Here is a 23,549-nt window from a genome sequence, read left to right as displayed (position 1 = left end):
CATTATGAATGGCAGTCCAAACAATTGCTTGGGGTGTTTTATTTAATTCCAGTGTTTTATCATTCTTTCATACAATTCCCATACAAGACTTTGCACAGATCTGTTCCCTGGGTCCCCTTTCTGCCTCTTTGAAGCTGATGGTCACACATTTTCCATAAGCCTCCAAGACAACCTTCTACCTGCCCCTCTCAACTTCCTCCACAAACTTTTTATTCTAATCAAAACTTCTATCAAAACTTACACGTTAGCTCCAAAGAACCAGAGACAACGTAAAGTGGTAGCAGAAAAAGACTATATATAGGCTGAAATCGCAGCTCTACTCTTTTTTTTTTTTTTTTTTTGCTTCACAAAACTGTGTTAGTTTCTGCTGCACAACAAAGCGCATCAGCCACATGCATACACACGTCCCCATATCCCCTCCCTCTTGAGCCTCCCTCCCATCCTCCCTATCCCACCCCTCTAGGTCATCGTTCTTTACTACGTGACTTTGGAAAGTTACTTAAACTTTCCCAACCTCAGTTTCCCCATGTATGAAATGGGGATAATCATGTGTTCGTTTTATTAATGATCTTAAAAACGAGTTCCTTTGAGTGCTAAGTGTGTGTCAAGTAATTTGCCACACAATTTGCATGCATTATCTCATTTAATCCCCACAGTTATTTCTGATGTATTTGCAATTATCATCTCTCTTTTATAAGTGAAAGAACAGAAGCTCAGAGGAGTCCAATAACTTACTGTTTCAATTCGGGTTCCTGAAAAACACTCTGAGACTCTGAAATGTGCATGCAGGAGTTTTACTGGGGAATGCTCTCAGGAACCATCCCTATGAGGGAGCAAGGGAAGCAGGTTTGGACAGAGGGGGATCTTCGATGCGCTTGCAACAGCAACCTCAGATCACAGGACACTCCGATATGGAGATGGGCTTAATAAAGGCATGGGAGACCAGGCGTCGGTAGCCCCATATCAACCAGCCACTGGTGTGGATTTCTCCCCAGAGGGGTTGTCACTTTGGGCGTGGTAGCTTCCTTCAGTAGAAACTGAATTTCAGGGCAAAACAGAGCCATGAGCTGTTAGCAGCCGACATTGTTGGCAGCTGAATGCATGAGAACCTGGGTCCTGAAGGGAGATCTGGGTGGGGCATCACAGCATCCTCTACCCAAACATGACAGAGATGGTAAGTGGCGGAGCTAGAATTGTCATACACACCTACTTGGTACCCAAGTCCATGCTTTCATCCACTATCCTACACCACATTGAGTGAAATTAAGTGCATTAAGTGAAATAGCATGTGTAAACTTCATGGACCATTGTAAGTGCTAATTACATGTTGATTTCTGGTCAATCTGGGTCCAGTGAGGAGACAGAAACCACCTTGTGATTTAAACAGGGCAATTTAATATAAAGAATTATGGAGCCTTTATAAAAGAGTAACTATAAGATGTACATGAACTCTAGAAGATTCTGTAGGACTGACAGAGAATACCCAAGGAAGGACAAACTTGGAAGGGAGGGTCCCCGCCCCAAGGGGAGAAGGTGCCTGTGCATCCCACGGGTGTCAGAGAAGGTCACTGGTTTGCCCAGGCCAGAGCTGGTCTGCAGTCACTGGGAAAGCAGGAAGCAGCCCCTCCAAGGCGCAGACAGGCCACCGTCGGTGGCTGGTTGTGCAGGCATGCAGCGGGATTGCGGGCGCTGGTGCAGACAGGAGGTCACGTGGTGTCCGTGTCGGACGGACCGCCGCATCAGGAGGGCCACAGGAGACACAACTCCAGAGGGGAAGGCAAGCAGAGGCAGTGGGGGCACCAGTGTGGACGGGAGGCCTGGAGTTGGTGTGGAGCGATTGGTGGCAACCACCATGCTGGGCTCCGGCTGGGAGGTGGCTGAAGGATTGCGCATTCCTGGCATGTTCTGGCACAAAGCATCACTGGATGGTCTCACACCCACACTGTGGCCCTCCCACTGACCTCCCACCAACACCACGACCTGCAGGGGCAGCTGCCGGAGGAGGCCGGGTAGAAGCCCTCTTCCTCCTGCAGTGCCTCTCCAGCGCCCCCTACTGAGAAAGCTTAACACTGCAAAGGAGAAACGCCTACAGGAATCATGCTCACGATCCCGTTGTCACAGAGCTTGGATAGGAAGGTGAATGTGGAGGTGAGAGGCGATGTACTGATAACTGTGCAAGGAAATTAAAAAAGCATCATCATAGAACAGTCCTCCAATAAATCAGAAACATGGTGTGATGGTCTGAATTGTGTCCCCCCAAATTAATGTGTTAAAATCCTAACCTCAGAACGTGACTGTATTTGGAGATAGGGCCTTTGAAGAGGTAATTAAGTTAAAATAAGGCCCTTAAAGTGAGCCCTAATCCAATATGACTAGTGTCCTTATAAGAAGAGGAAATTTGTACACACAAAGAGACACCAGGGGCGCACATGTGCAGAGGAAAGACCATGTGAGGACACAGTAAGAAGGTAGCCATCTGCAAGCAAAGGACTCAGGCCTCAGAGGAAACCAACCCTGCTAGCACCTTGATCTTGGACTTCCAGCTTCTAGAACTATGAAAAATAAATTTCTGTTGTTTAAGCCACCTATTCTGTGGCATTTTGTATGGCAGCCCTAGCAAAGTAAAACACGTGGACAGACTCTATTGTTAAAACAAAAGAAAACTAAATCTAAAGCAAAAACCTGCCAACCAACCAAAATGATATCCCTTTCCAATGATTGTCCCTCCATCTACTGATAACCCACCAGCAGTGTTTGTTTGCCTTTAGAATGTAATCTAAGACAACACTTGACGGGGCCTAAAAACCTGACTGGCTTGTCTTTCCTGAGCCCAGATTCACAGGCAGCAAGAGAAAACAGGCACCCTGCATGCTGGACAGTCAGGGAAGGTCAGCAGGACCAAAGCTGTTTCTGGAACATTGGTGAGAATGGCTGGTAGATTTGCCAGTTAGGTGCTTGAAGCTAGATACTAATAGATAACAAGGCGCTGCTTCTTTTTCTCCTGGCATTTCCCCATCCTTATGTCCACAGTGTAATTGGCTGGCCTCATATCAGACCCAGGAGAAAAGGAAAGTTGCCCACTGACTTCAAACTCTCAGATAAAATTTATTACTTACAATTTTCAAGAAGTTTGATACTGTATATAAATTACGTTATTTTACTTTGAATATTATGTTTTATTCCTAGGCAATGTCCTGTTGGTACAATGTTGTAAATCAACTATACTTCAATAAAAATAAAATAAAATTAAACAAAATAAAATAAAATAAAATAAAAATAGAAAACAATGTCCTGGAATGCTATTTTAACTTACAGAATTTGGGAAAAGAGGTTCTAAAATAATGTTCCCAGTATTTGTACCCCAAAATAGCTTTGGTCCTATTGATCCAAGGCTGAAACTGGATTTTCCTGAAGGCTCTTCACCTCCCACCCAGCCCCTTCTTCCTTCCCAGATCCTGGGTCCCTTGGATGGCACGACCAGGTCTCTGAGCTGGACTGGAGGCTTTTCTTGACTCCCCATTCCTAGGACCCCACCCAGAATCCTGACACGCGAACCTGACATGCGATGTGGCTTTGCAAGCATCCCCTATGCAAGTCGGGAGAGTTCCCAGTTCAGTGTCCTGCAGCCACCTTAGAGGCACCAGACTCATGGTCTGATCTCCACAACCTTGATTCCCAAGTCAGCACCTTGACCATACAAAGCTTCCTTCATCTGCTCCATCTGGCTTTCAGCAAATGGAGACAATTGTGCCCTGGACTTTTCTCTTAAATTCATCTACGACTCACTGCTCCCTCAATGAGGGAATAATGCAGTTAAAGTGCCTGGCACATAGTAAGTGCTATATAAGTGTTAGGATTTTTTTTAAATTGAAGTATAGTTGATTTACAATGTTGTATTAGTTTCAGGTGTACAGCAAAGTGATTCAGTTACATATGTATTTATATATATATATATATATATATATATATATATGTTCTTTTTCAGATTCCTTTCCCTTATAGGTTATTACAAAATATTGGGACTTCCCTGGTGGTCCAGTGGTTAAGACTCTGCGTTCCCAATGCAGGGGGCCGGGGTTTGATCCCTGTTCAGAGAACTAGATCCTGCATGCTGCAACTAAGAGCCTGCATGCTGCAACTAAAGATCCTGCAAGCCGTAACGAAGATCCCGAGTGCCCCAACTAAGACCAAGTGCAGCCAAATAAATAAATAAATATTAAAGAAAAGAAAAGAATCCCCCAGAGTCAAAGGCAGAAATGACATCAGAAGCCCTGGTGGCATGTTCCTCCCTTTGCAGAATCAAAACTGAGACCCAGAGAGACATATGGTCACAGATCCCGTGTCCTGCAACTAAGACTAATAAAATTTTTATTTATTATTTTAAATAAATATTTTTTAAATATTGAGTATAATTCCCATAAGTGTTAGTTAAATAAAAGTAAACTGTGCTGCACTTGAGTGAGAAACATTGCCTGGAAGTTGCTGCATCTCCAAAGACGTAAACCAGAAACACAGCCCTACCTTGGCAGAGAAAGTCACAAAAGCACCTGTGTTCCCTTATCTGTGATTTGTGACATTTTCACTTCTGGCTTCCATGCCTGGTTTGAGTTATTTTCAATAGGAAAACAAATACCAAATAGGGTAGAACTTGAAATTGAATGGAAAACCAAGTAGAAAAATTCAGACGCTACTAGACACCAAGGAGAAGACAGGCAGATTCTAGCAAGGGCACTGAAAGTAGGTTGGATTTGACAGACTAGGAGAATCCCCGACATTCCTTCCATGGAGAGTCAGAGGTCTTGTGCTTGAGTGGTTGTTCCTATGAGTCTTTCAGAAATAAAGGCCATCAGATGCTTCAAGTCTTGCCACTGTCACTTTTGCAGGAAGATTACAAACTAGAGTGGTGTTTGCTAAATCCTATTCTAGGAAAGCGTGGCAAAGAGTCAAATAAATGAGTATGTCTTCAGTGTGATTTATTCCAGATTTAGGCAGCTCCATGACTACGAGGTTGCCCAAGTGTTTACTCCCTAGAGCTAGCTATAGGGTCTCTCCCATGGTAAGGTAGTTAGAGCACCACCTCTTGAAGTCGCCGTGACATTTTCGGTCTATCGAGGGGCAAACAAATTCCTTCAGTCTCTGCTGAGAATGAGCTCTGGGCCAGGCCTGAAGATTGGGCCTCTGCACAGAGGCAGAGGAGCAGGAGTGGGGCTCTGTGACAGAAGAGGAAGTCACTGCTCCAGGACAGCAAGACAAGGAAAGGTAGAGTGTATCCTGGTGGTGATGGGGGAGGGGAATGAGAAGAAGAGGAAGCCAGCAAATGGAAAGATCACATTTCGGCATTTTTGACAACCTCAGCAGGAGTCGGGGGTACCTGTGATCTGGGATCACCTTAATGCAACTTCGGTCTTGAAATTACATCTGGATCAAATCCCGGACACCTGGTCGAAACAAAAAAATCCTATCTTGGGGAAGATACCATTATCCTAGATTATTCCTTCAAATACAATGTAACACACAGAATCCAAGATAACTAAGCTGAAATATGAAGAGATAATCCAACATACACAAAAATAAATATAAGTTACAGGCAAGAAAAGAAGTCCAGAATTACCAAACAAAAAACAAACCAACTATGTTTCTGAAGATTAAAATAATCCTTTTAAATTTCATGGGGAATTAGAAAATATGAAAAGTGACACTGCAGATTTGGGAGAAATAAATTCTAGAACCGAAAATAAATTGAGAACTCGATGGGTGAGTTTGACAGCAAAAGAGTGTCACTTAGTTGGTCAGCAAATGTTATTTACTAGGAACAAATACTTTTTAAACGCCTAATATGTTCCAGGCAATGTTCTAAACCCATGGGTACTCAGTAAATGTAATAAATCCCCTTTCGTCATAGAACTTACAGCATAGTAGGAAAAAGAGAGAAAAAATGTGATGACGAAGGATATTTATGCTCCCTATTACTCTCACCTGCAGAATACCAAAGCCTTATTGTGGCACCAAGGGCCTTTGCCATGGACTGAATATGTCTCCCCAAAATTAATATGTTGAAACCCAAACCCCCAAAATGATACTTAGGAGGTAGGGTTTTAGGGAAGTGATCAGGTAATAAGGGTGGAGCCCTCATGAATGGGATTAGTGCCCTTATAAAAGAGACCCAGAGAGCTCTCTTGCCCTCTTTCCACCATGTGAAGACATGAGAAGTCTGCCATCTGAAAGAGAGCTCTCTCCAGAGCCTAACCATGCTGGCACCCTAATCTTGAACTTCCAGCCTCCAGACTATAAGAAATAAATTTCTGTTGTTTATAAGCCACCCAGTCTATGGTACTTACAGCAGTCCGAATGAACTAAGACAACCCTTAACATAAAGCTGATTTGGCCTAAGGCACATTCTCTGAGCAAATGACTGGGCTGCTATGGTTACAGTTTTGGAAGAAAGCTCTGGACAATATACACTATGATTATTTATCACATAATAACCATGGAACTGTGGAAAGTTTTCAAGAACACAATCTGACTAAATCATGGACAAAAGAGAAAATTTTGGATAATAAAACATGTAAAATATTCAGGAATTGGAAACATTTGCCAAAACACACAAACTCCCTTCTTTATTTAAAATTAGAAGTTAGGTATGAATCATCATGCAGATCACATAAAGAATCATGTTGCAAAAGCAGAAAGCCTTGTCCCCTGCTGGGAAAAAACTCACTATCATGGTGACAGGAGAAAGTCATTTTTTTCCTGTGAATATTTGGAGGTTGTATGATATTTCAAAAAAAAATTTTCTGTGGAAGAACCAGTTTTAAAATATGAGTAATACGGTATATGACCTGGCCAGCTAAGCACAAATTCACCTAATGAATCCTAGATCCTTCCACAAACATCGTCTTGTAAAAGCATCCCTGCTCTTTTTCAGACAGGGGCTTGAGAGGATGATCTAAAGAAAGTTTAACTAGCAGACTTTGATACTTTTCACTTGAGATTATAGGAGATAATACTTTATTCCCATTTTCACTATGTATTCAATCTTGGCAGAAAATACTAAATTAATTTCATCACACTGAAAAAAAGAGAGAAGTAAGTGAACTGGAAGTAGCTCAGAAAAAACTCTCCAGAATACTGGATGAAGATATCAAAGGATGAAAGATACTAAGAGGGTTCCGTGGACATGAATAGTAACATGAGAAATTCTAAGACACACATAACTGAAATCTCCAAAAAGACAGAAAAGAGAGAATGGGCAGAAGCAAGTTTTAATAATGGCTAAGAATTTTCCAGAACTGATGAAAGACATAACTTTCAAAATTCAAGATACCTAATAAATCCCAAGGCAAATTAATACTTTTAAAAAGAAAAGAAATTAAAACAGAGGTGCAGCATCATTTTTAACTGCAAAAAATCAAAGACAAATACTTTTTCAAGCAGCCCAGGTGGTGGGGATGCATTATCTTCAAAAGAGCAGGAGAGTGACCTCTGGTGTTTCAAGGACAACTAAGCAAGATCAGAAGACAATGGGAATAGATAAAGTAGGAAATGAAAATAACTGCCAATGAAGAAAGTTAGAATTCTACAACCTAAAAATATCCTTCTAGGATGAAGGTGAAATCAAATGTTTTCAGATGAGAAAAAGCTGAGAGAATTTGCCAATAGCAGACCTCACTAAGGGAAAGTCTAAAGGAAGAACATGCAGGTATACCTAAAGTTGACGCTATACAACAGTCATAACATAATTGCATAATATTTATATGGAATCTAAAATGGACAACAACAGCTTGTGTGTTAGGAGAGAAGTATGTGAAATTAAGGTGTTCTAAAGTCCTCATCTTATCCAGGAGGAGGGTCAAAGTGCTAGTTAGCATTGTACCTTGATAAATCAAAGAATGCATGCTCACTTTGTAGGATAAGCACTAAGAGAATAATAAAAGTGTTTATCTTCCAATGGAGCGGGGAAAAGTGAAATAATTAAAATATTAATCTTAAATAGGGCAAGAAAGGAGAGAAAAAGGACTGTTGAATAGAAAAAAAAAATGGAAAGCACCCAGAAAATGGTAAATTTAAATCCTAGTATAACAGTATTCCACTCAATGTAAGTAGAATAAATAGGGATGAGTCTTGGCACATGTGGGATCTGAGTCCTAAGCCCAGATGATGATGGAAAGAGGACCGAGAATGTTTTACCAGATCTTCCGAAGTCAGTGCCTGGAGCAAGTTGATTTCACAGCTGCAGCTGGTGCCAGCTGAGGTGTACAAGGAGAGAGAATCCATGCTGAGACAGGTGCTAGGACCCGGCCAGGGTTTGGTCACAGGTAGTGGCCAGAACCTCTTGTTCGTAGAACCCCCGGTCCCAGTAACCACTAGATGGCACAAAACCCACGGTAGTGAAGAGAAAACTAGCATTGGGGCCAGACCACGTGGCAGCTAAAAATGAACCATCAGGTTGGTAAAAGAGACATGACCAGGGAAGGTGGAAGAAAATAGAAACCAGAGTCCATAGAACCAGTCAGAAAAATAGACAGCATGTAAAAGGAAATTGAAAGACTTATGAATTAGACTGGAACTACAGTGAACATTTCAAATGAGAGAGGAGATGCTGTGAATGTCATTTAATGAACATCAAATTAGGGTGACCACAAAATGAGAATAATGGCTGACTTCATTAGTACATGGAAACCCGCCTGGAAGGCTTAGCACTGCATGATGGTGATAGTTGCTGTGATGGTAATGATGAGGAAGATGAGGATAAAATATACCCAAATATGTCCTGTATACTGGACATTCATTTTGACAAACCCACAAGGTGTATAACAATAACGCTCAGTATGTAAAAAGTGCTTTATTATCCTTGAAATGCTGCCAGCTGTTCTATCATTATCTGCCTTGATCACCCAGAGCATCATTCTCCCTCAGTTATAGAAAAGGAAACAGGCTCAGAGTGGGGAAGTGACATGCTTGAGGCCACTCAGGAAACCCACACTGTGATTCATGTCTTTTCATGTCATTCTATTTCTTTCTTTATATTATATCAGAAGACTCATCATTGTTATGATGTCAATTCCACCAAATTGATTTATAGAATCAATGCAATTGCAAAAAAAAAATGCCACCATGCTTTAATGAATAAACTGAAAAGCTTATTCTAAAATTCATATGGAAAAGCATAGGAACTTGGATAGATAAAACAACTGAAAAAAAAAGAACAAAGTTGGAAAGCTTCTATTACCTGATTTCAAGACATTGTAAAACTACAATGTGGTGTGAGCACAGAGCACAAATATAAACAAATAGATCAAAGGAGCAGAATAGAAAGTATAGAAATAGACCCACAAATATAAGCTCAATTGAGTTTTGACAAAATTACAATGGCAAGTCAATGGTCAAAAGGATTTTTTTTTCAAGTAACGGTGCTGAAACAATTTGACAAAAATAAACCTTTGATCTATATCTACACTTTATACAAAAATTAACTCAAATGTATTATAGAATTAAATCTAAAACTTTAAACCACTAACTTCCAAGAGAATACATAGAAAAACTTTGTACCCTTGGATTAGGTAAAAATTTTTTTGATATGAACCCAAAAGCACAGTCCATAAGAGAATAAATGAATTCAGTGGAAGTTCATCAAAATTAAGAACTTCTCTCCTTGAACAATACTGTTAACAGAATGAAAGACAAGATGCCATTTGGGGAAAATAACAGAATGAAAGAAAAGATGCCATTTGGGGAAAATATTTATAAATCACGTATCTATAAAGGACTTTTCTCCTGAACATATAAGAACTCTCAACACTGAAAAATGAGAAAACAAAACAAAACAAAAACTCAATTAAAAATATGGGCAAAAGAATTTGAACAGGCATTTCACCAAAGAAGATACACAGATGCTGAATGAAAGAAATCAGACAAAAAAGAGTATATCATGTACAACTCCATTTATAAAAATCCTAGCAGATGCAAATTAATCTGTAGTGATGGAGGGCAAGTCAGTTACTACCTGGGCATGTAGAAGACAGGGATGGAAGTGGAGTTACACCAGGACCATTGGGGGGGTGGGTTATGTTCATATTTATTGACTGTGGTTATGATTTCATGAGTGTATACATATGTCAAAACTTATCAAATTGTATACTTTGAAGATATACAGCTACTATATGTCCATTTTACCTCAATAAATCCGTTTAAAAAGAAATGGAATATGACCAGCACTCCAGACACTCCCACCCCGCCCCATTGTGCTCCATTCAAATCATTAATTCTCCCTCAAAGCTAACAAGCATCCTGACTTCTAAGCACAGATTACTTAGACCAGCTTTGAACATTACATAAATGGAATAACACAATACATAACATTTTGTGTCAAGCTTCTTTCACTCAATATTATATATGTGAGATTCACGTATGGTATCATAGGTCTGACAAAGTTAACTGCCTACTAAAACAAAACCACAACACTTCTCAGAGAACTATAACAAAATCCAATGTCTTCACACCATAACATTCACAATGTCTGGGATACAATCCAAAATTACTCAAAACACAAAGAGCCAATGACTTTAAAGCAGCTAGTATAATGATGCTCACTGAGGAAAATGACAATTGGAATGAAAAATAGGAAATTTCAGGAAAGAGAGAGAGAGTAAGAAGTAACAAAATGAAAATTTTTGTACTGAAAAATGCACTATCTAAAATTAAAATTCACCAAATGACCTTAATAGCAGAACGGAAATGACAGAGGAATAAGCCATATATAACTTGAAAATAAATATATCAGTAAAAATTATCCAATCCGATGAAGAGAAAGAAAAGAGATTTTTAAAATGATCAGAGTCTTAAGAACCTTTGTGACAATATCAAAAGATTTAAGATATCAAAAATTAGAGTACCAGAAGCATGAGAAAGAGAGAGAATAAACAGAAAATATATAGTGGCCCAAATTTCCAAAATTTGGTGGAAGTCATGAATGTACAGAGTCAAGAATCTCCATGAACTTCAAATGGGATGAGTAAGAATCAAAAATAAATAAATCATGCCTAGGCACATAACAGTCCAACTGCTGAAGACCAAAATTAGAGAGAAAACCTTGAAAGTGGCCAGAAACAAAATGATACATCATAACAATATGAATTTTCACAGACATCTCATCAGAACCAGGGAGGCAAGAAGACAGTGGAAAGGATTTTAAGACAACCTTTAAAAGAAAAGGATCGTTGACCCAGAATTGTAGATAGAGAGAAAACATCCTTCAAGAATAAAGGCAAAATGATGAAATTTGCAGATAAAGAAAAACTAAAAGAGTTCATTGCCACCAGAAACTACAGGGAATTCTTCAGGATGATACCCGAGGGAAACTGGATCTTCAGGAACAAATCTTCTAAACTTGTAAATAAATAGGTAACAGAAGAACTTATTTTTTCCTCTGAATTTCTTCAAAATAGCTATGCCTATTTAAAGCTAAAATTCTAACATTTTCTTGTAGGGGTTAGTGTAGGTAGAATATAATGGATGACATATAATGACTATATTACAATGACTATAACAGCATGATGTGTGTGAGGATGAGGGGGAATGGACCTATTCAAGGGCAAAGTTTCTGCATTTTTACTTGAATTTGTGCAATATTAACTCTGAGCCAAAAGTCCCAGCCAACCTGGAAACCCTTGATCCAAATTTCTGTATTGTCCATGGAGTGAAACCATCACTCCTTGGGCTGTTTCCTGCATAATAATTTGGAAAATAGTGTTGGGGAGAAAACTGGAGTGACTGTGGGCTCGTGTCGTTTGCCTCCCATCTCTTAGGGTTATAAAGATTGTAGTCCTGCAGTGATTAGTTGCTTCTTTTCCTACATAAATGTTTATCGTGCTTTTGTTATGGGGGGAAGGGTAAATGTAATGCCAGCTCCTCCATCACGGTCAGAACCAGAAGTCCTGCCAACAAGGCTGCTGACGCTGAGAATTTTGGACTTGATTCTTTCGACTAAATGAAATCATTGGAGATTTGAAGTGGTGGGGTGACAGTGGTAGTGGTAAATAAGCAGTACTCATTCTCGAAAGATCTCTGACCTCAGGGTGGGGGATGGATTGAAAGGAAGGTTAAGTGGGAGGCAGGGAGACCACAACCACCATAGTTACCATGTGTTAAGAGTTGACAATTTGTGCCCCGCTAGATGTTTTACCTGCGTGATCTCCTGGTTAACCCTCACACAACCCTAAGAGGTAAGTATTATTGTCATCTCATTTTCCCAAGGAGAAAAATGAGGTCCAGGGAGGTTTCAAAACTCAACAAGATCTCCGAGTTTGTTAGTGTTTGGAGCTGAGACTTGAACTCATTTCTGACTCAGAAGAGTTCCTGCGTTGATCTCTATTGGAAAGCTTTTGTCACCATCCAAATGAAACGGGTGACCAAGGGTAGGTGCAGGCTGTCTCTCAGGCCCTTTCCTTGTCTTATCCAGATACCTTGGTCCCTGCCCAGCCAAATTCCTGCAATATTTCCTCTGTTTCCTTCATCCCTCCAGCAGGGGATGCTCTTCCATGTAGGCAAAGTGGGAGTAACCACTAAAGACTCACCCAATTCTACACTGAAGTCCAGTCTGGGGAAGCACCCTGCTAAGGTTACCCATGGAACGAGTGTCAGAGCTCAACTGGGATGCTTGTTTTCTGACTCCAGACCCAGTTCCTCCCCAGTTTGGCCTGTGCAGAAGTCAAATGGATGTCGGAGAATGACTCTGGAATATTGTAAACATAATCACCCTGATTCATAACATTGATGACACCATGCTGACTGCATCCAATGAGCAGGAAATAGCAAGTATTTTAGCTGCCTTAGTAATACATATGCATACTACAGGCAGTCAGAGGCCTGCCACCACATAGGAGCCTCTGGGCACTCAGTGGTCTGGCCCATGTCACGATACCCTCTCCAAGGCAAAGACAAGTTGCTGCAACCTGAACCGCCTACCATGAAAAAGAAGGCCCAGCGCTTGTTAGGCTTTTTTTGGTGAGTTTAAAGAAATCCATATTGGAGTATGGGGTTCACAATGTGTACTGCTATTCTCTGCTTTTCGTCTCTCCAACAAGTATCTCCCACCATATTCCCACTTGCAATTATGCTCCAGCCACAGAAGTTTTCCTGTAAGTCCTGGCATAACCTCTGTCCTGCCTCAGGGCCTTTACACTTGCTACTCTGTCCTTTGCTAATTTCACCTTCAGTCTTTATCCCATAGGTATTGACTCGATTTCACTGTTTCATAAATGATTCCCTGAACACCTGACCAAAAGTGGATTCCCATACACACCCTTACTGTCCATTTTAGTCCCTTGTTAATTTCCTTCATGACATAACATTTATCTTATCTGTTTATCTTTCTTACATATTTTTTAACTACTGGTTCATTGTCACTCCAACACTCCTCCTTTTTAAATTCTTGACAATTTCAATATCTGCATAAGCTGAACTTTCCAGCCCCTGGACCTTCTCTTCTCCTACAATGATGTTTCCCTCCCTTCTGTCTAAGACACACACTCCCATGGCCATGCTCTTCATCTCGTATTTACCGATGACTGTGTGATCTTCATTATAATCACTCAACTAACACACTCCTTTCTCTCTTTGCCATACTAGCAAAATCAAATCCTGCCCTTCGTCTACTTCTTGTGTGCAGCTGTACAACTGAAGGAGATGGAAAAAAACACACATGGCCATAGTGACTGGCCATTCCTCCACTTTACACTCTATAAACACAAGGGACCCTTAACACCACTCAGAAATTACACTATGTATCTCTGATCCATTCTTTCCCATTTCCTGTGACTATTTCATACTTTCACTTCTCTCCTAAGATTTCTAAAACAATCTCCCCATTGTGGTTCTAGGCTGATGACTTTATTTCTTGCTGCATTGAGAAAATTGAAACAATCAAAAGAGAACTTCTACAAGATTCCAGCTCAACACTCTTCTACTTTCTTACAAATATGTCCTTAAACTCTTCCTTCCCCATAGTATAACTGTGGATGAAGTATCCACGCTCCCGGCCAAGGCCAACACCTCTACTTGTGTACTAGACCCACCTCCTTCACCAATCCAAGGACCACGCTCCAGCAATTCTCTCCTCTCACTCCTGCGCCATCAATGTTTCCCTCTCCACTTGATCATGCCCCTCGGCTAACAAACATGACATCTTCCTGCCAAACTCTGCAGCAGGTACCCTGGGATGCACAAAGGCGAATAAGCAGGTTCCTGAAGTCATCCTTTCCCTTATGTAATGATAATGTGGTTTGTGATATGAGACAAAGGGAATCTCTGTTCTCTCCGTGGGGTGATGGGAGGTGGAGTTAGGAGCTCAATGTGCAGAACACAACATTGGAACACACAAGACATACTAGAAAAGTTTTGAGTAATTTCACTCTGGTCTCTCCTGGCCATCATTCCCTCAGAAAATGGAGGCACCTTGTAGGAAGAGTGAGCCTGCTCAGCTAAATAGGGAACCAATCTCATCCCATGGGGAAGGGGTTGGCATCCAGGGACCCAGGGTGCAAACACACAGAACAGGGACCCGAGGTCCCTGGAAGAGGTGGGGCTAATGTTGGTAATCTGCTAAGGGATTGGTATCTCATCTAGTCCCTGAACTCAGGTTACTCATAAAACAACTCAGAATGAAACTACTAAGATTTCAGAGACTGGTGTGATCTCTTCTAGATGAGGAAACACGAAAGAGGTAGCATTAGACCAGGACATGAGAGCATGCCAAAGAGGCATCACCATAACGTAAAGCAGAGAAGAGAGGCATTGATTCTCACTAGGGGGTTCATAGCTTCCAGGAACAATGTGCCAATCACCTAGCTCACTGCCAACGGAAAGACAGAAGGTCAGCCACTGAGTAGGGATCTTTGGAATTCCAGCCATTCCTCAGGGCAGGACTTGGAGTCAAACACTGTTTGCAGTTACTTCATGACAGTTGTTACCCTGAGTCATTGAGTAAGGTCCCTGGCTGCTGGGATCTAAGCACTGCAGTGCTCTTCAAGCCTCACTTGTGTTTGAGACATAGATTTTGCTGGTCGACCTTGAAAAGTCTGTCTTGGTTATTTATCAACCAGTGCAGCTCAGTTCCAGCCATCATGTGTTTTCTATGCACATCTACAAACTGAGTTACTTAACCGCCACGGCTCAGACTGCAACTGGGAGGCTAATACCTTCAGGAAGATTCAGCCAAGGGTCGTCACTGCTAGAAAGCAGTGTCCACTGTTCACAAGCAGATGTCCAGATGTGGATGTCGGTTTGCAAGGCTCTGACTTGGTACTTGTAAAATAGTTGAGAAAACTGATGGAGCAATGGCAGCTACGTAACTTAGAGTGTTTCTCAAGAGTCAGCTTGGGCCAATGATTAACATACTATGACGTACACATAAGAACTGTGTAGGGGTGAGCTGATGAATGTCAGTGGCCCTGTTCACAGGAATAGGGAAGGCAGAAAGGAAGAAGAGTTGTCACGGAGGGAGATGGAAGTTCGACAGATTGGAGCATAAATCAGGAATCAATCATTTGACATTTAAGCCAGCCCTCACTTCACTTTTCCAGACATATCACCTACATTAGCTGTTCCCAAATATTTGTTCATGGTCCAGACACTTTGCAATCAGCCTCACTTGGGGAGTTGTTAAAATAGATCCTATACAACTTTTATAGAGGCCATCTAACCCCAAGTGTGATGTGCCTGAGAGTCTATGGAAAAAGAATTAATTACCTAAGAAGCCATCACACAGGAAAATAGAACCATCTCACCTGCAGGTACAATAATTTTGAGAGGTTTTATCTTAAAATGTAAAAGTTGAAATCATACGTCCATGAATGAATTAATAAGGCTTAGGGTCTAGTCTTACATCAAACATAAGGAATCATTATTCCTATTTTTGGTTTGCTGAAAGCCAAAGTAATAACCCTGACAACTTCCAGGTAAATAAGAGGTTTATTATTTTAATTAAAATGACATTTTTAATAACAGGAATTCTATAGTGACAAGAAGAACCAAGCTGTAGCATGAGGTGGCTTCAGAAAATTATCAATGTCATACTGTATTAGTCAGAATAGATTAGGTTACGCTTCAGCAACAAACAACTTCCACAATTGCAGTGACTTAATGACAAAATTTCTCTCTCATGTAAGTTGGTTACAGGTTTATCTATACATTCACATATATTCCATTTTCTTTATCATTTACCTGTCAACACTCACTTAGGTTGTTTCCATATCTTGGTTATTGTGCATACTGCTGTAATGGACATGGGAGCACAGATATTCTTTTGAGATACTGATTTCATTTCCTTAGAAATGCACTCAACAGTGGAATTGCTGGATCATATGGTAGCTCTATTTTTAGTTTTTGGAGGAACCTCCATACTGTTTTCCAAAGCGGCCACACCAATTTACATTTCTACCAACAGTGCATGAGCATTCCCTTTTCTCCACACCGTCACCAACATTTATGTCTTATCTTTTTGACGATAGCCATTTAACAGGTGTGAAGTGATATCTCATTGTGGTGTTGATTTGCATTCCCTGATGATTAGTTATGTTGAGCGTCTTTTCATGCACCTGTTGGCCATCAGTATGTCTTCCTTGGAAAAATGTCTCTTCAGGTCCTTTGCCCATAAAGTGGCCCAGCCTTATAAATGCTGCTCAGTTCATGTCTGTGATGCACGTGTTCCTCCAGTTGCCAGCAGGAAAGGATGTAAAGTCAGCCATTAGCTAGACCTAGGAAGCAGAGGAATTCTGGAATTGGCTCTTACCACTTGCTAAACTTCTTGACATCAAGACCAGACATAGCGCATCTAGGAGGACAGTATGTCGCTGCTCCTTTTCTTCCATTACACACTTCCTTGCTGCCCATATTGAGCAGCCAGCCTTCTCCCCTAGTTACAAATGCAGAGTAGACGTAATTTCCAAGGTGCTTAGAATGTCAGGCACTAAACTCCTGTGCATATGTGTGTGTGTATGAATGTGTGTACCCACACACCAAGTATATTAAACTTACCGTAATGACTCACAGTCCATCACAGGATGCGACTAACCCAAAAAACTAAAGGGACATGGAGATTTCAAATGATCATGTGTGCACAACTAATATGCTAAAGCCCATCAGTACACTTTAAAAGCGTGAAATAATAATAATTTCAAATAAATCATAAGATCAAGTTGGTGTTCCTAGCATCCATGGGAAAATTCATCTGGAAAGATAAACTGAGAGATTCGCTGCTCAGACTGATTGCAGCGTGGTAGACAAAATCAAGATAATCAGCTCGTTTCTGGCTAGGGCCTTTAAGGAGCAAAGGAAAGAAGTTGGAGCAAAACAGATAATTTTAGGCTGTGGAATAAAGGTATTTTACTCAGCGACTTCCTCAGATTAAAGGCTTTATAGTTCCAGGGCTCTGAGAGATCCAATCCGTTAGAATCCTAATGACTCCCAGACGTATAGTTCTGTCCTGATGTGATGGTTTAATACACTGAACTTAAAGTTGCAGGGGAAAATACCAAGAGCACTTTTTGTTGATTCATTCATGAGTTCAGCCATGCAGGAACTCACACTAAATCTGCAGTCATGACTTAGAAAATCACACCTGGAGACTTATTTCAGAACTGCCCTGAGCTCAGGAGAATGGCAAATCCTCAAGAATTACCAAAGTGTTGGGTAGAAAACAAGTCACAGTTTCAGAAGAGTTTATGCATGAAAATTAAAGCTTATAAATACGTTCATCAATTATTTCTCCAATGGCTGTGATAGATGTGCCAGGCACTGGGCTAGAGGCTGGGTGTGGCCAAGATGTTAACAGTCACACGTATCTACAGCTTCCTCTTCATTTCCCAGCTTCCCTTGCAGTAACATGTGGGTCATGTGGCCAATGGGCAGTGAGCAGAGTGAAGTGTGTGGCTTCCAGGCCAATGGAGTTAGGAGCTAGTGTGCCTGCTCTCTCTTTCCCTGCCCCTTGGAGGCCATGTTTCCAGAATGTGTAACTATGATATGGAGAAGGGTCCCTAACATTCTTGTGCTAAGACCCTGGGATTTGGAAGTTATTGCAACAGCTAGTGTTAGTGATCTTGGCTGGGGACTCAGGACAGAACAATCCAGAGCTGGTCTTTGCCTTTGGAGGCTACACTCTAGTGGGAATGGTGCTCTCAGTTTTTGCAACTGCCTTTAGAATTCAGACCTCAGATTGTGCCAAAATTATTAAACTGAGTTTTAAGTGCAGGGTATGGTACTGAAAACAAATTATGCCTGATTACATTGGCATTTAAGAGTTTAATTCCACTAGTACAATCATGCAATAAATATTTTTTGAACCTTACAATGTACTAGTTATTGTTCTAGGGGATACAGCAATGGGCAGACCAATGTGTCATGTTTATAAAACACTTATAGCCCAGTGAGAGAGACAGACGTAAACAAATGAACAAATATATATATTACAATTAACAAATAAAATACATAATGTAAATATAGATATACAGTATAATGTCAGGTAGTGATAAGTGCCATGAAGACAAACAAAGCAGGTCAAGGACATTGTGTCATAATTAGGAGGGCTGATATTTCAGATGGGGTAGCCAAGGAAAGCATTCTCTGTGAAGGCCCATTTGAGACATGACTTCAATGCAATGTAGGGCCATCCATGAGGACACCCACGGGGAGAATATTCTAGGGAAAGGGGCCAAAAAGGGAAAGTACCAAAGCCATTCTGGCAAGTCAGGCTCTGTGCCAAAACTCTGGGAAATGGCAGATCCACCAATTGCAAGGAAAACTTGTGGTTGGGCTTAGATGGGCCAACTCACATTTCTGGAAAATAATTTAGGCTCCCAAATCTATATTCCCAATGATTTGACTGACGTTATACTTTGGATTTAAGCTGTGTCCATGCATTTTTGAGCAAATAGAACTTATTAAAGTCACATGTTGCATTGTTCCTGTTAATATCCATGTGGGTTTCCAGTGATGTCACTTACTCTTTGATGCACCAGCTCTAGATTTCTGCAGCTTTACATTGCTTTCCCTGCCTAATCCCTGGGTACCCAAATAGATCCAATGGATCTGTTAAAGCCCAGAAAAAATATTGTAAAATTTTATGAATATTTTTATCTCCTCCTTAAAATGTCTATTTTTATTTGTTTCATTAAGGCAAATAATGCATCAGGGCAGTCATACATGTATATAATTTATAAATAAATGAAGAAACATATTTTGGAGGTACTACTTTTTCATTTTACTAATAGAGATGCATCAGCCCATTAGGCTTATTCAAGCCTTTGTCACATATGTCGTTGTGAGTCATGGCTTCCCACAGTCTGGGAGAACAGCTCCAACCTGCCTAGTTGACCAGATGTCCAATACAATTAGATATGACAAAAAATCTGAACAAGGATCTTGATGGGTGCTGATTTTGCATTTTGAAGATGTTCTTTACATGCAAAAATACTGGATTTCCCAGAGTCATTCCTTATTAATGAGGCTAACAATAATCCGAAGGAGGTCTCCAATCTCTGATTAGAAGGAACATATGTGGTGCAAACTGCAAGAGGACAAGTGAACGACAAACACAGACCTTACAACCTCTCCAGGCACCAGGGTCAAAGCCAAAATATGACATGGCCATAGTGTGCATAATCTATACATTGTAACGTACAAACAGAGAAGGAGGATCGCTGCTGGTGTTCCAGGGCAGAACTGGGCAAGTCGCTTAAATTATCTGAGTTTCGGTTGCTCATCTGCATAGCGAGATGATAACGGGCAGTGACTATTTCACAGGGCTGTTGTGAGGCTGCCAGAGGCAATATCCACAAAGACTGTGATCTACACATTGTATGGGAAGAAAATTGCCACTGCATTCATTAAGGAGCTTCTATACGCTTGGGCTGTACACCGGCATCTCATTCAGAGGTCCCCCAAACAATCTAAAGTAGACACGATCACTATTTCATTGCTGGGCTCACAGAGATTAAGTAATTTTCATAAGGTCCCACAGTTAGTGAACAGTTGACTAGAATTGAACCCTGTACCATCTGACTCCGCATGGAAGCCTTTCCACTCCATCAGGCAGACGTCCAAGAGGTAGGGCATTTGGAAGAAAGCCATAGTAGTAAAAGAGATGTCCTGGGGCAATCTCGTTTTTCAAAGACCCTGCAAGAAACTGTCACCTATGTGAATACAGCATCCTTCTGTTTGGTTGTTAAATTAAAAAGAACCAAAGATGTATTTTTTTTCATAGAAGCCACACATTCTTGTTGTGAAAACATCAACACACAGGAATACGCAGCAAGAGGAAGTAAAAGTCACCCCAGCTGGTAAGTGTGCATCATTCCAGGATAATCCGGAGTTTATCTCCTTCCAGAGCCCTCTATGCATATTCTTCAGTTGCTACATATATAGGTTCTTACCCTCTACAGTGTATTGCGAATGGCATTATTCTCTTATTTCCTCATGTTCAAACCAAACCAAAAGACCAAGAGGGAAGAGAAGGGGAATCAATATTTATTGAGTGTCCACGACATGCCAGCCCTTTACATATATTCACTGATTTTTACCCTAACAGTCACCCTACGACCTTGGAACCAAAATCTCCATTTACGGATAAAGACAGTGAAGCCATGAGGGGTTAAGTAACTTGTCCACAGTGAGCTGAAGCCAGCTCTGACTGTCCCCAAATCCCACCTTCTTGCCAAAGTCCACACTGACCCAAGCAGTGTCAGGACCACCATTTTTCCGGAGCTCTGTGTACAAGAAAGGGGAGCCCCAAGTCCCATATGGGGATGGGGATAACATGTCTGCATGTGTGTGCGCGTGTGTGCGCGTGTGTGCGTGCGTGCATGTGTGTGCGCATGCATGCGCAAAGTGTTTGCCTTCGACCCCTTGAACGGCGCCAGCCTCCCTGATGAGCCTGAAGCTCCAGCCCACGGGAGGAGGCCACGCTGCCCTGAGCCCCTTCCCCTCAATTTCCAGCGCCCGAAGCTGAGTCACTTACACAGCCTCCCCCACCTGCTTCCCTTTTACCCCCTGGAGGCCAGAGGTGGAGGACAAGGGCAGAGGAAGGCCCGGAAAACACACGTCCTCACTGTTTGCGCTGTGCAGACCCTCTTCCCAGGAGGCAGTGTTGACCTAGCTGTGTTTACCTTACTTGCTCAACACTCTGTAAGGTGGACGGTTGAATACGAGGCCCCAAAGCCTGTGTAAGTAGAATGGAAATCATTGATTTTGTCGAAATTCTGGAGGCAACTGTGTTTTTGTTCCCAGTCATTTCACTGAATTATTTCATTTCTAGTTGCCTGCTGTGAAAATCACCACAGCACAGCTCCAAGGATGAAAAAAAAAAGGGAAATCATATTTATTGAACCAGACTTCTCATGATTGGTATCTCAGGTAATCAATCCTCCCTGGAACCCCGTGGTGGGGAAATTATCATCCCCATTCCACAGAGCAGATGAAACCAGTAAATGGATCCAGGTTCTCGGCTCCTAAAGGCAAGTTTGGGATTTGAACTGCTTCTCTGCTCCAAACCTGGAAGCCTTTTGGACATCAGGAAGGGGAAGGTGGAGGGGAGAGAGGGCAGTTCCTTACAAAGTTCCACGTAGAAGATCCTATCACTAGCCATTCCACCCGAGAGAAAGGAAAACATGTTCACACAAAGACGTGCACGTGAATGCACATAGGAGCCTGATTCCTAATAGTCAACATCAGAAACAACCCAGACACCTCTCCACAGATACACTGATTGTGGTCCATCCCCACGATGGAATTGTACTCAGCAAGAAACACGAGCAAATTGTTGATAGAAGTAACGACTTGTATGAATTTCAAAAACATGCTGCTGAACAAAAGACACAAAAAATGTACAGAATGTATTCTCCCATTTACATGCCCTTCTAGAAGAGGCTAGACTAATCTATGGAGACCAACACCCAAACAGAAGTTACCTTCAGGGGGAGATGGGGAGGTAAATGGAAAGGAACTTCCTGGATTGAGGGATTTGTTCCTTACATGCTGATCCGAGTGGTGGTTACACAGAGGTACACAACTGTAAGCACGTATTGTGCCGTACATTCAGGATTTATGGTTTTACTGCATGTGAATAACACCTTGGTGAAAATAAATACATAAAAAGTAAGGGAAGCGAGCACGGCACGTATCAAGGTGGTAGCAATTGAGAAGAGGGTTCAAGAAAGAGGTTTTATCAATTCAGTCTATTTATTCTCTCCAAGCCTCACCTGCAGAGTGGATATAACAAGATCTTTATTGCAGAGCCGATGGGAAGATGAGAGTCTGTGTACACAGTGCGCGGTACCCAGTAGCCAAGCAGAGAATGGGGAGCTTTTGCTGGGATTATGCTGTGAGCAGCTGGGGCAGGGAATGGCAGGGTCAGCTCCTGGGCCGGCGGGCCAAGAAGAGAGGCCCCCGCACATGCCAGGCTGAGCCTCAGGGAAAACGGAAGGAGGGGACAGCGGGCATGACGCGATCCCCTTCCCTGGGTGGCATTTCACCGTTACAGCTCAGCCTCCGCTCTGCTGACCTCCCATGAACCATTCCCCTTTTCTCGTGGGGCAGAGGAGGAAGCAGATGGGGAAGCCGCTCTGGGTGATGGGGGAGGCCAGGCGTGGCAAGCAGGACAACCAGGCTCTACATCCAGGCTGTAAGGGGCAACCGGCCACCCCTCTCCCCTCGGCCTTCCCATGGCGGGGGCACGTGGGAGGGTCCTCAGATGATGACTTCTGAGTGGCCTCAAATAGACAAGACAGCTGCTTGTTTTTTAATCTAAGAAGTTGCATGCCCCATGCAAATTTTTTGCATCCTGAAGGTTTTCACATTTGCACCCCAACAAGGCACCTTAACCATCTGATGATAAAACAAAAACAAAAACGCTCCATTTCTATTCTCCTTCATTTATTTTAACTCAGTTCATCAAGCGCCCTGTGAGCACCCATTTTGCGCTCAGTCCGGAGTCAGAGAGACGGAAAGACCAGGGCCTTGGCCTCAGTTAACCGCAGTCTGGTGGTAGAGCTGAGCCGCGGGGTTTGTGCCTTGCCCTGAAGTCACACAGCCTGGTTCGAATCTCCCCTCCACCACTCCCCAGCTCTGTGATCTGGGGCTAGTTGCTTGACGTCTATGAGCCTCAGTTTCCCCATCTGTAAAATGGGGGTAACAAAAGTACCCACCTCATTAGGCATATTGTGAGGATAAGAAGAGTTCATCTCTCTGAAATGCTTAGGATGGTGTCTGGCACGCACGACCTGCCCGGTAAGTGTCAGCTATTATGATAAACGTTATAAAGGAGGTGGATGAAGCACTGTGGAAGCAGCAAGAAGGGACACCAGGATATGAAGGTGGGGGATCAGGAAGGCTTATCGATGAGTCTGTCCTGGACCTGGATGCAGAGGGACACACAGTGTCAGCCATGCAAGGAGGCAGAGAAAGGTGCTTCCCTCACAAGATGGAGAGCAGCCTGGCAGACGCTGGCAGCCTAGGAGGCAATGCCGGGCCAGTGACAATGTGACAGTGAGATGGAGGTGTGA

The sequence above is a fragment of the Balaenoptera musculus genome, chromosome 2 (assembly GCF_009873245.2).
Source record: "Balaenoptera musculus isolate JJ_BM4_2016_0621 chromosome 2, mBalMus1.pri.v3, whole genome shotgun sequence".
NCBI lineage: Eukaryota > Metazoa > Chordata > Mammalia > Artiodactyla > Balaenopteridae > Balaenoptera > Balaenoptera musculus.
This window is presented reverse-complemented; position numbering follows the sequence as displayed.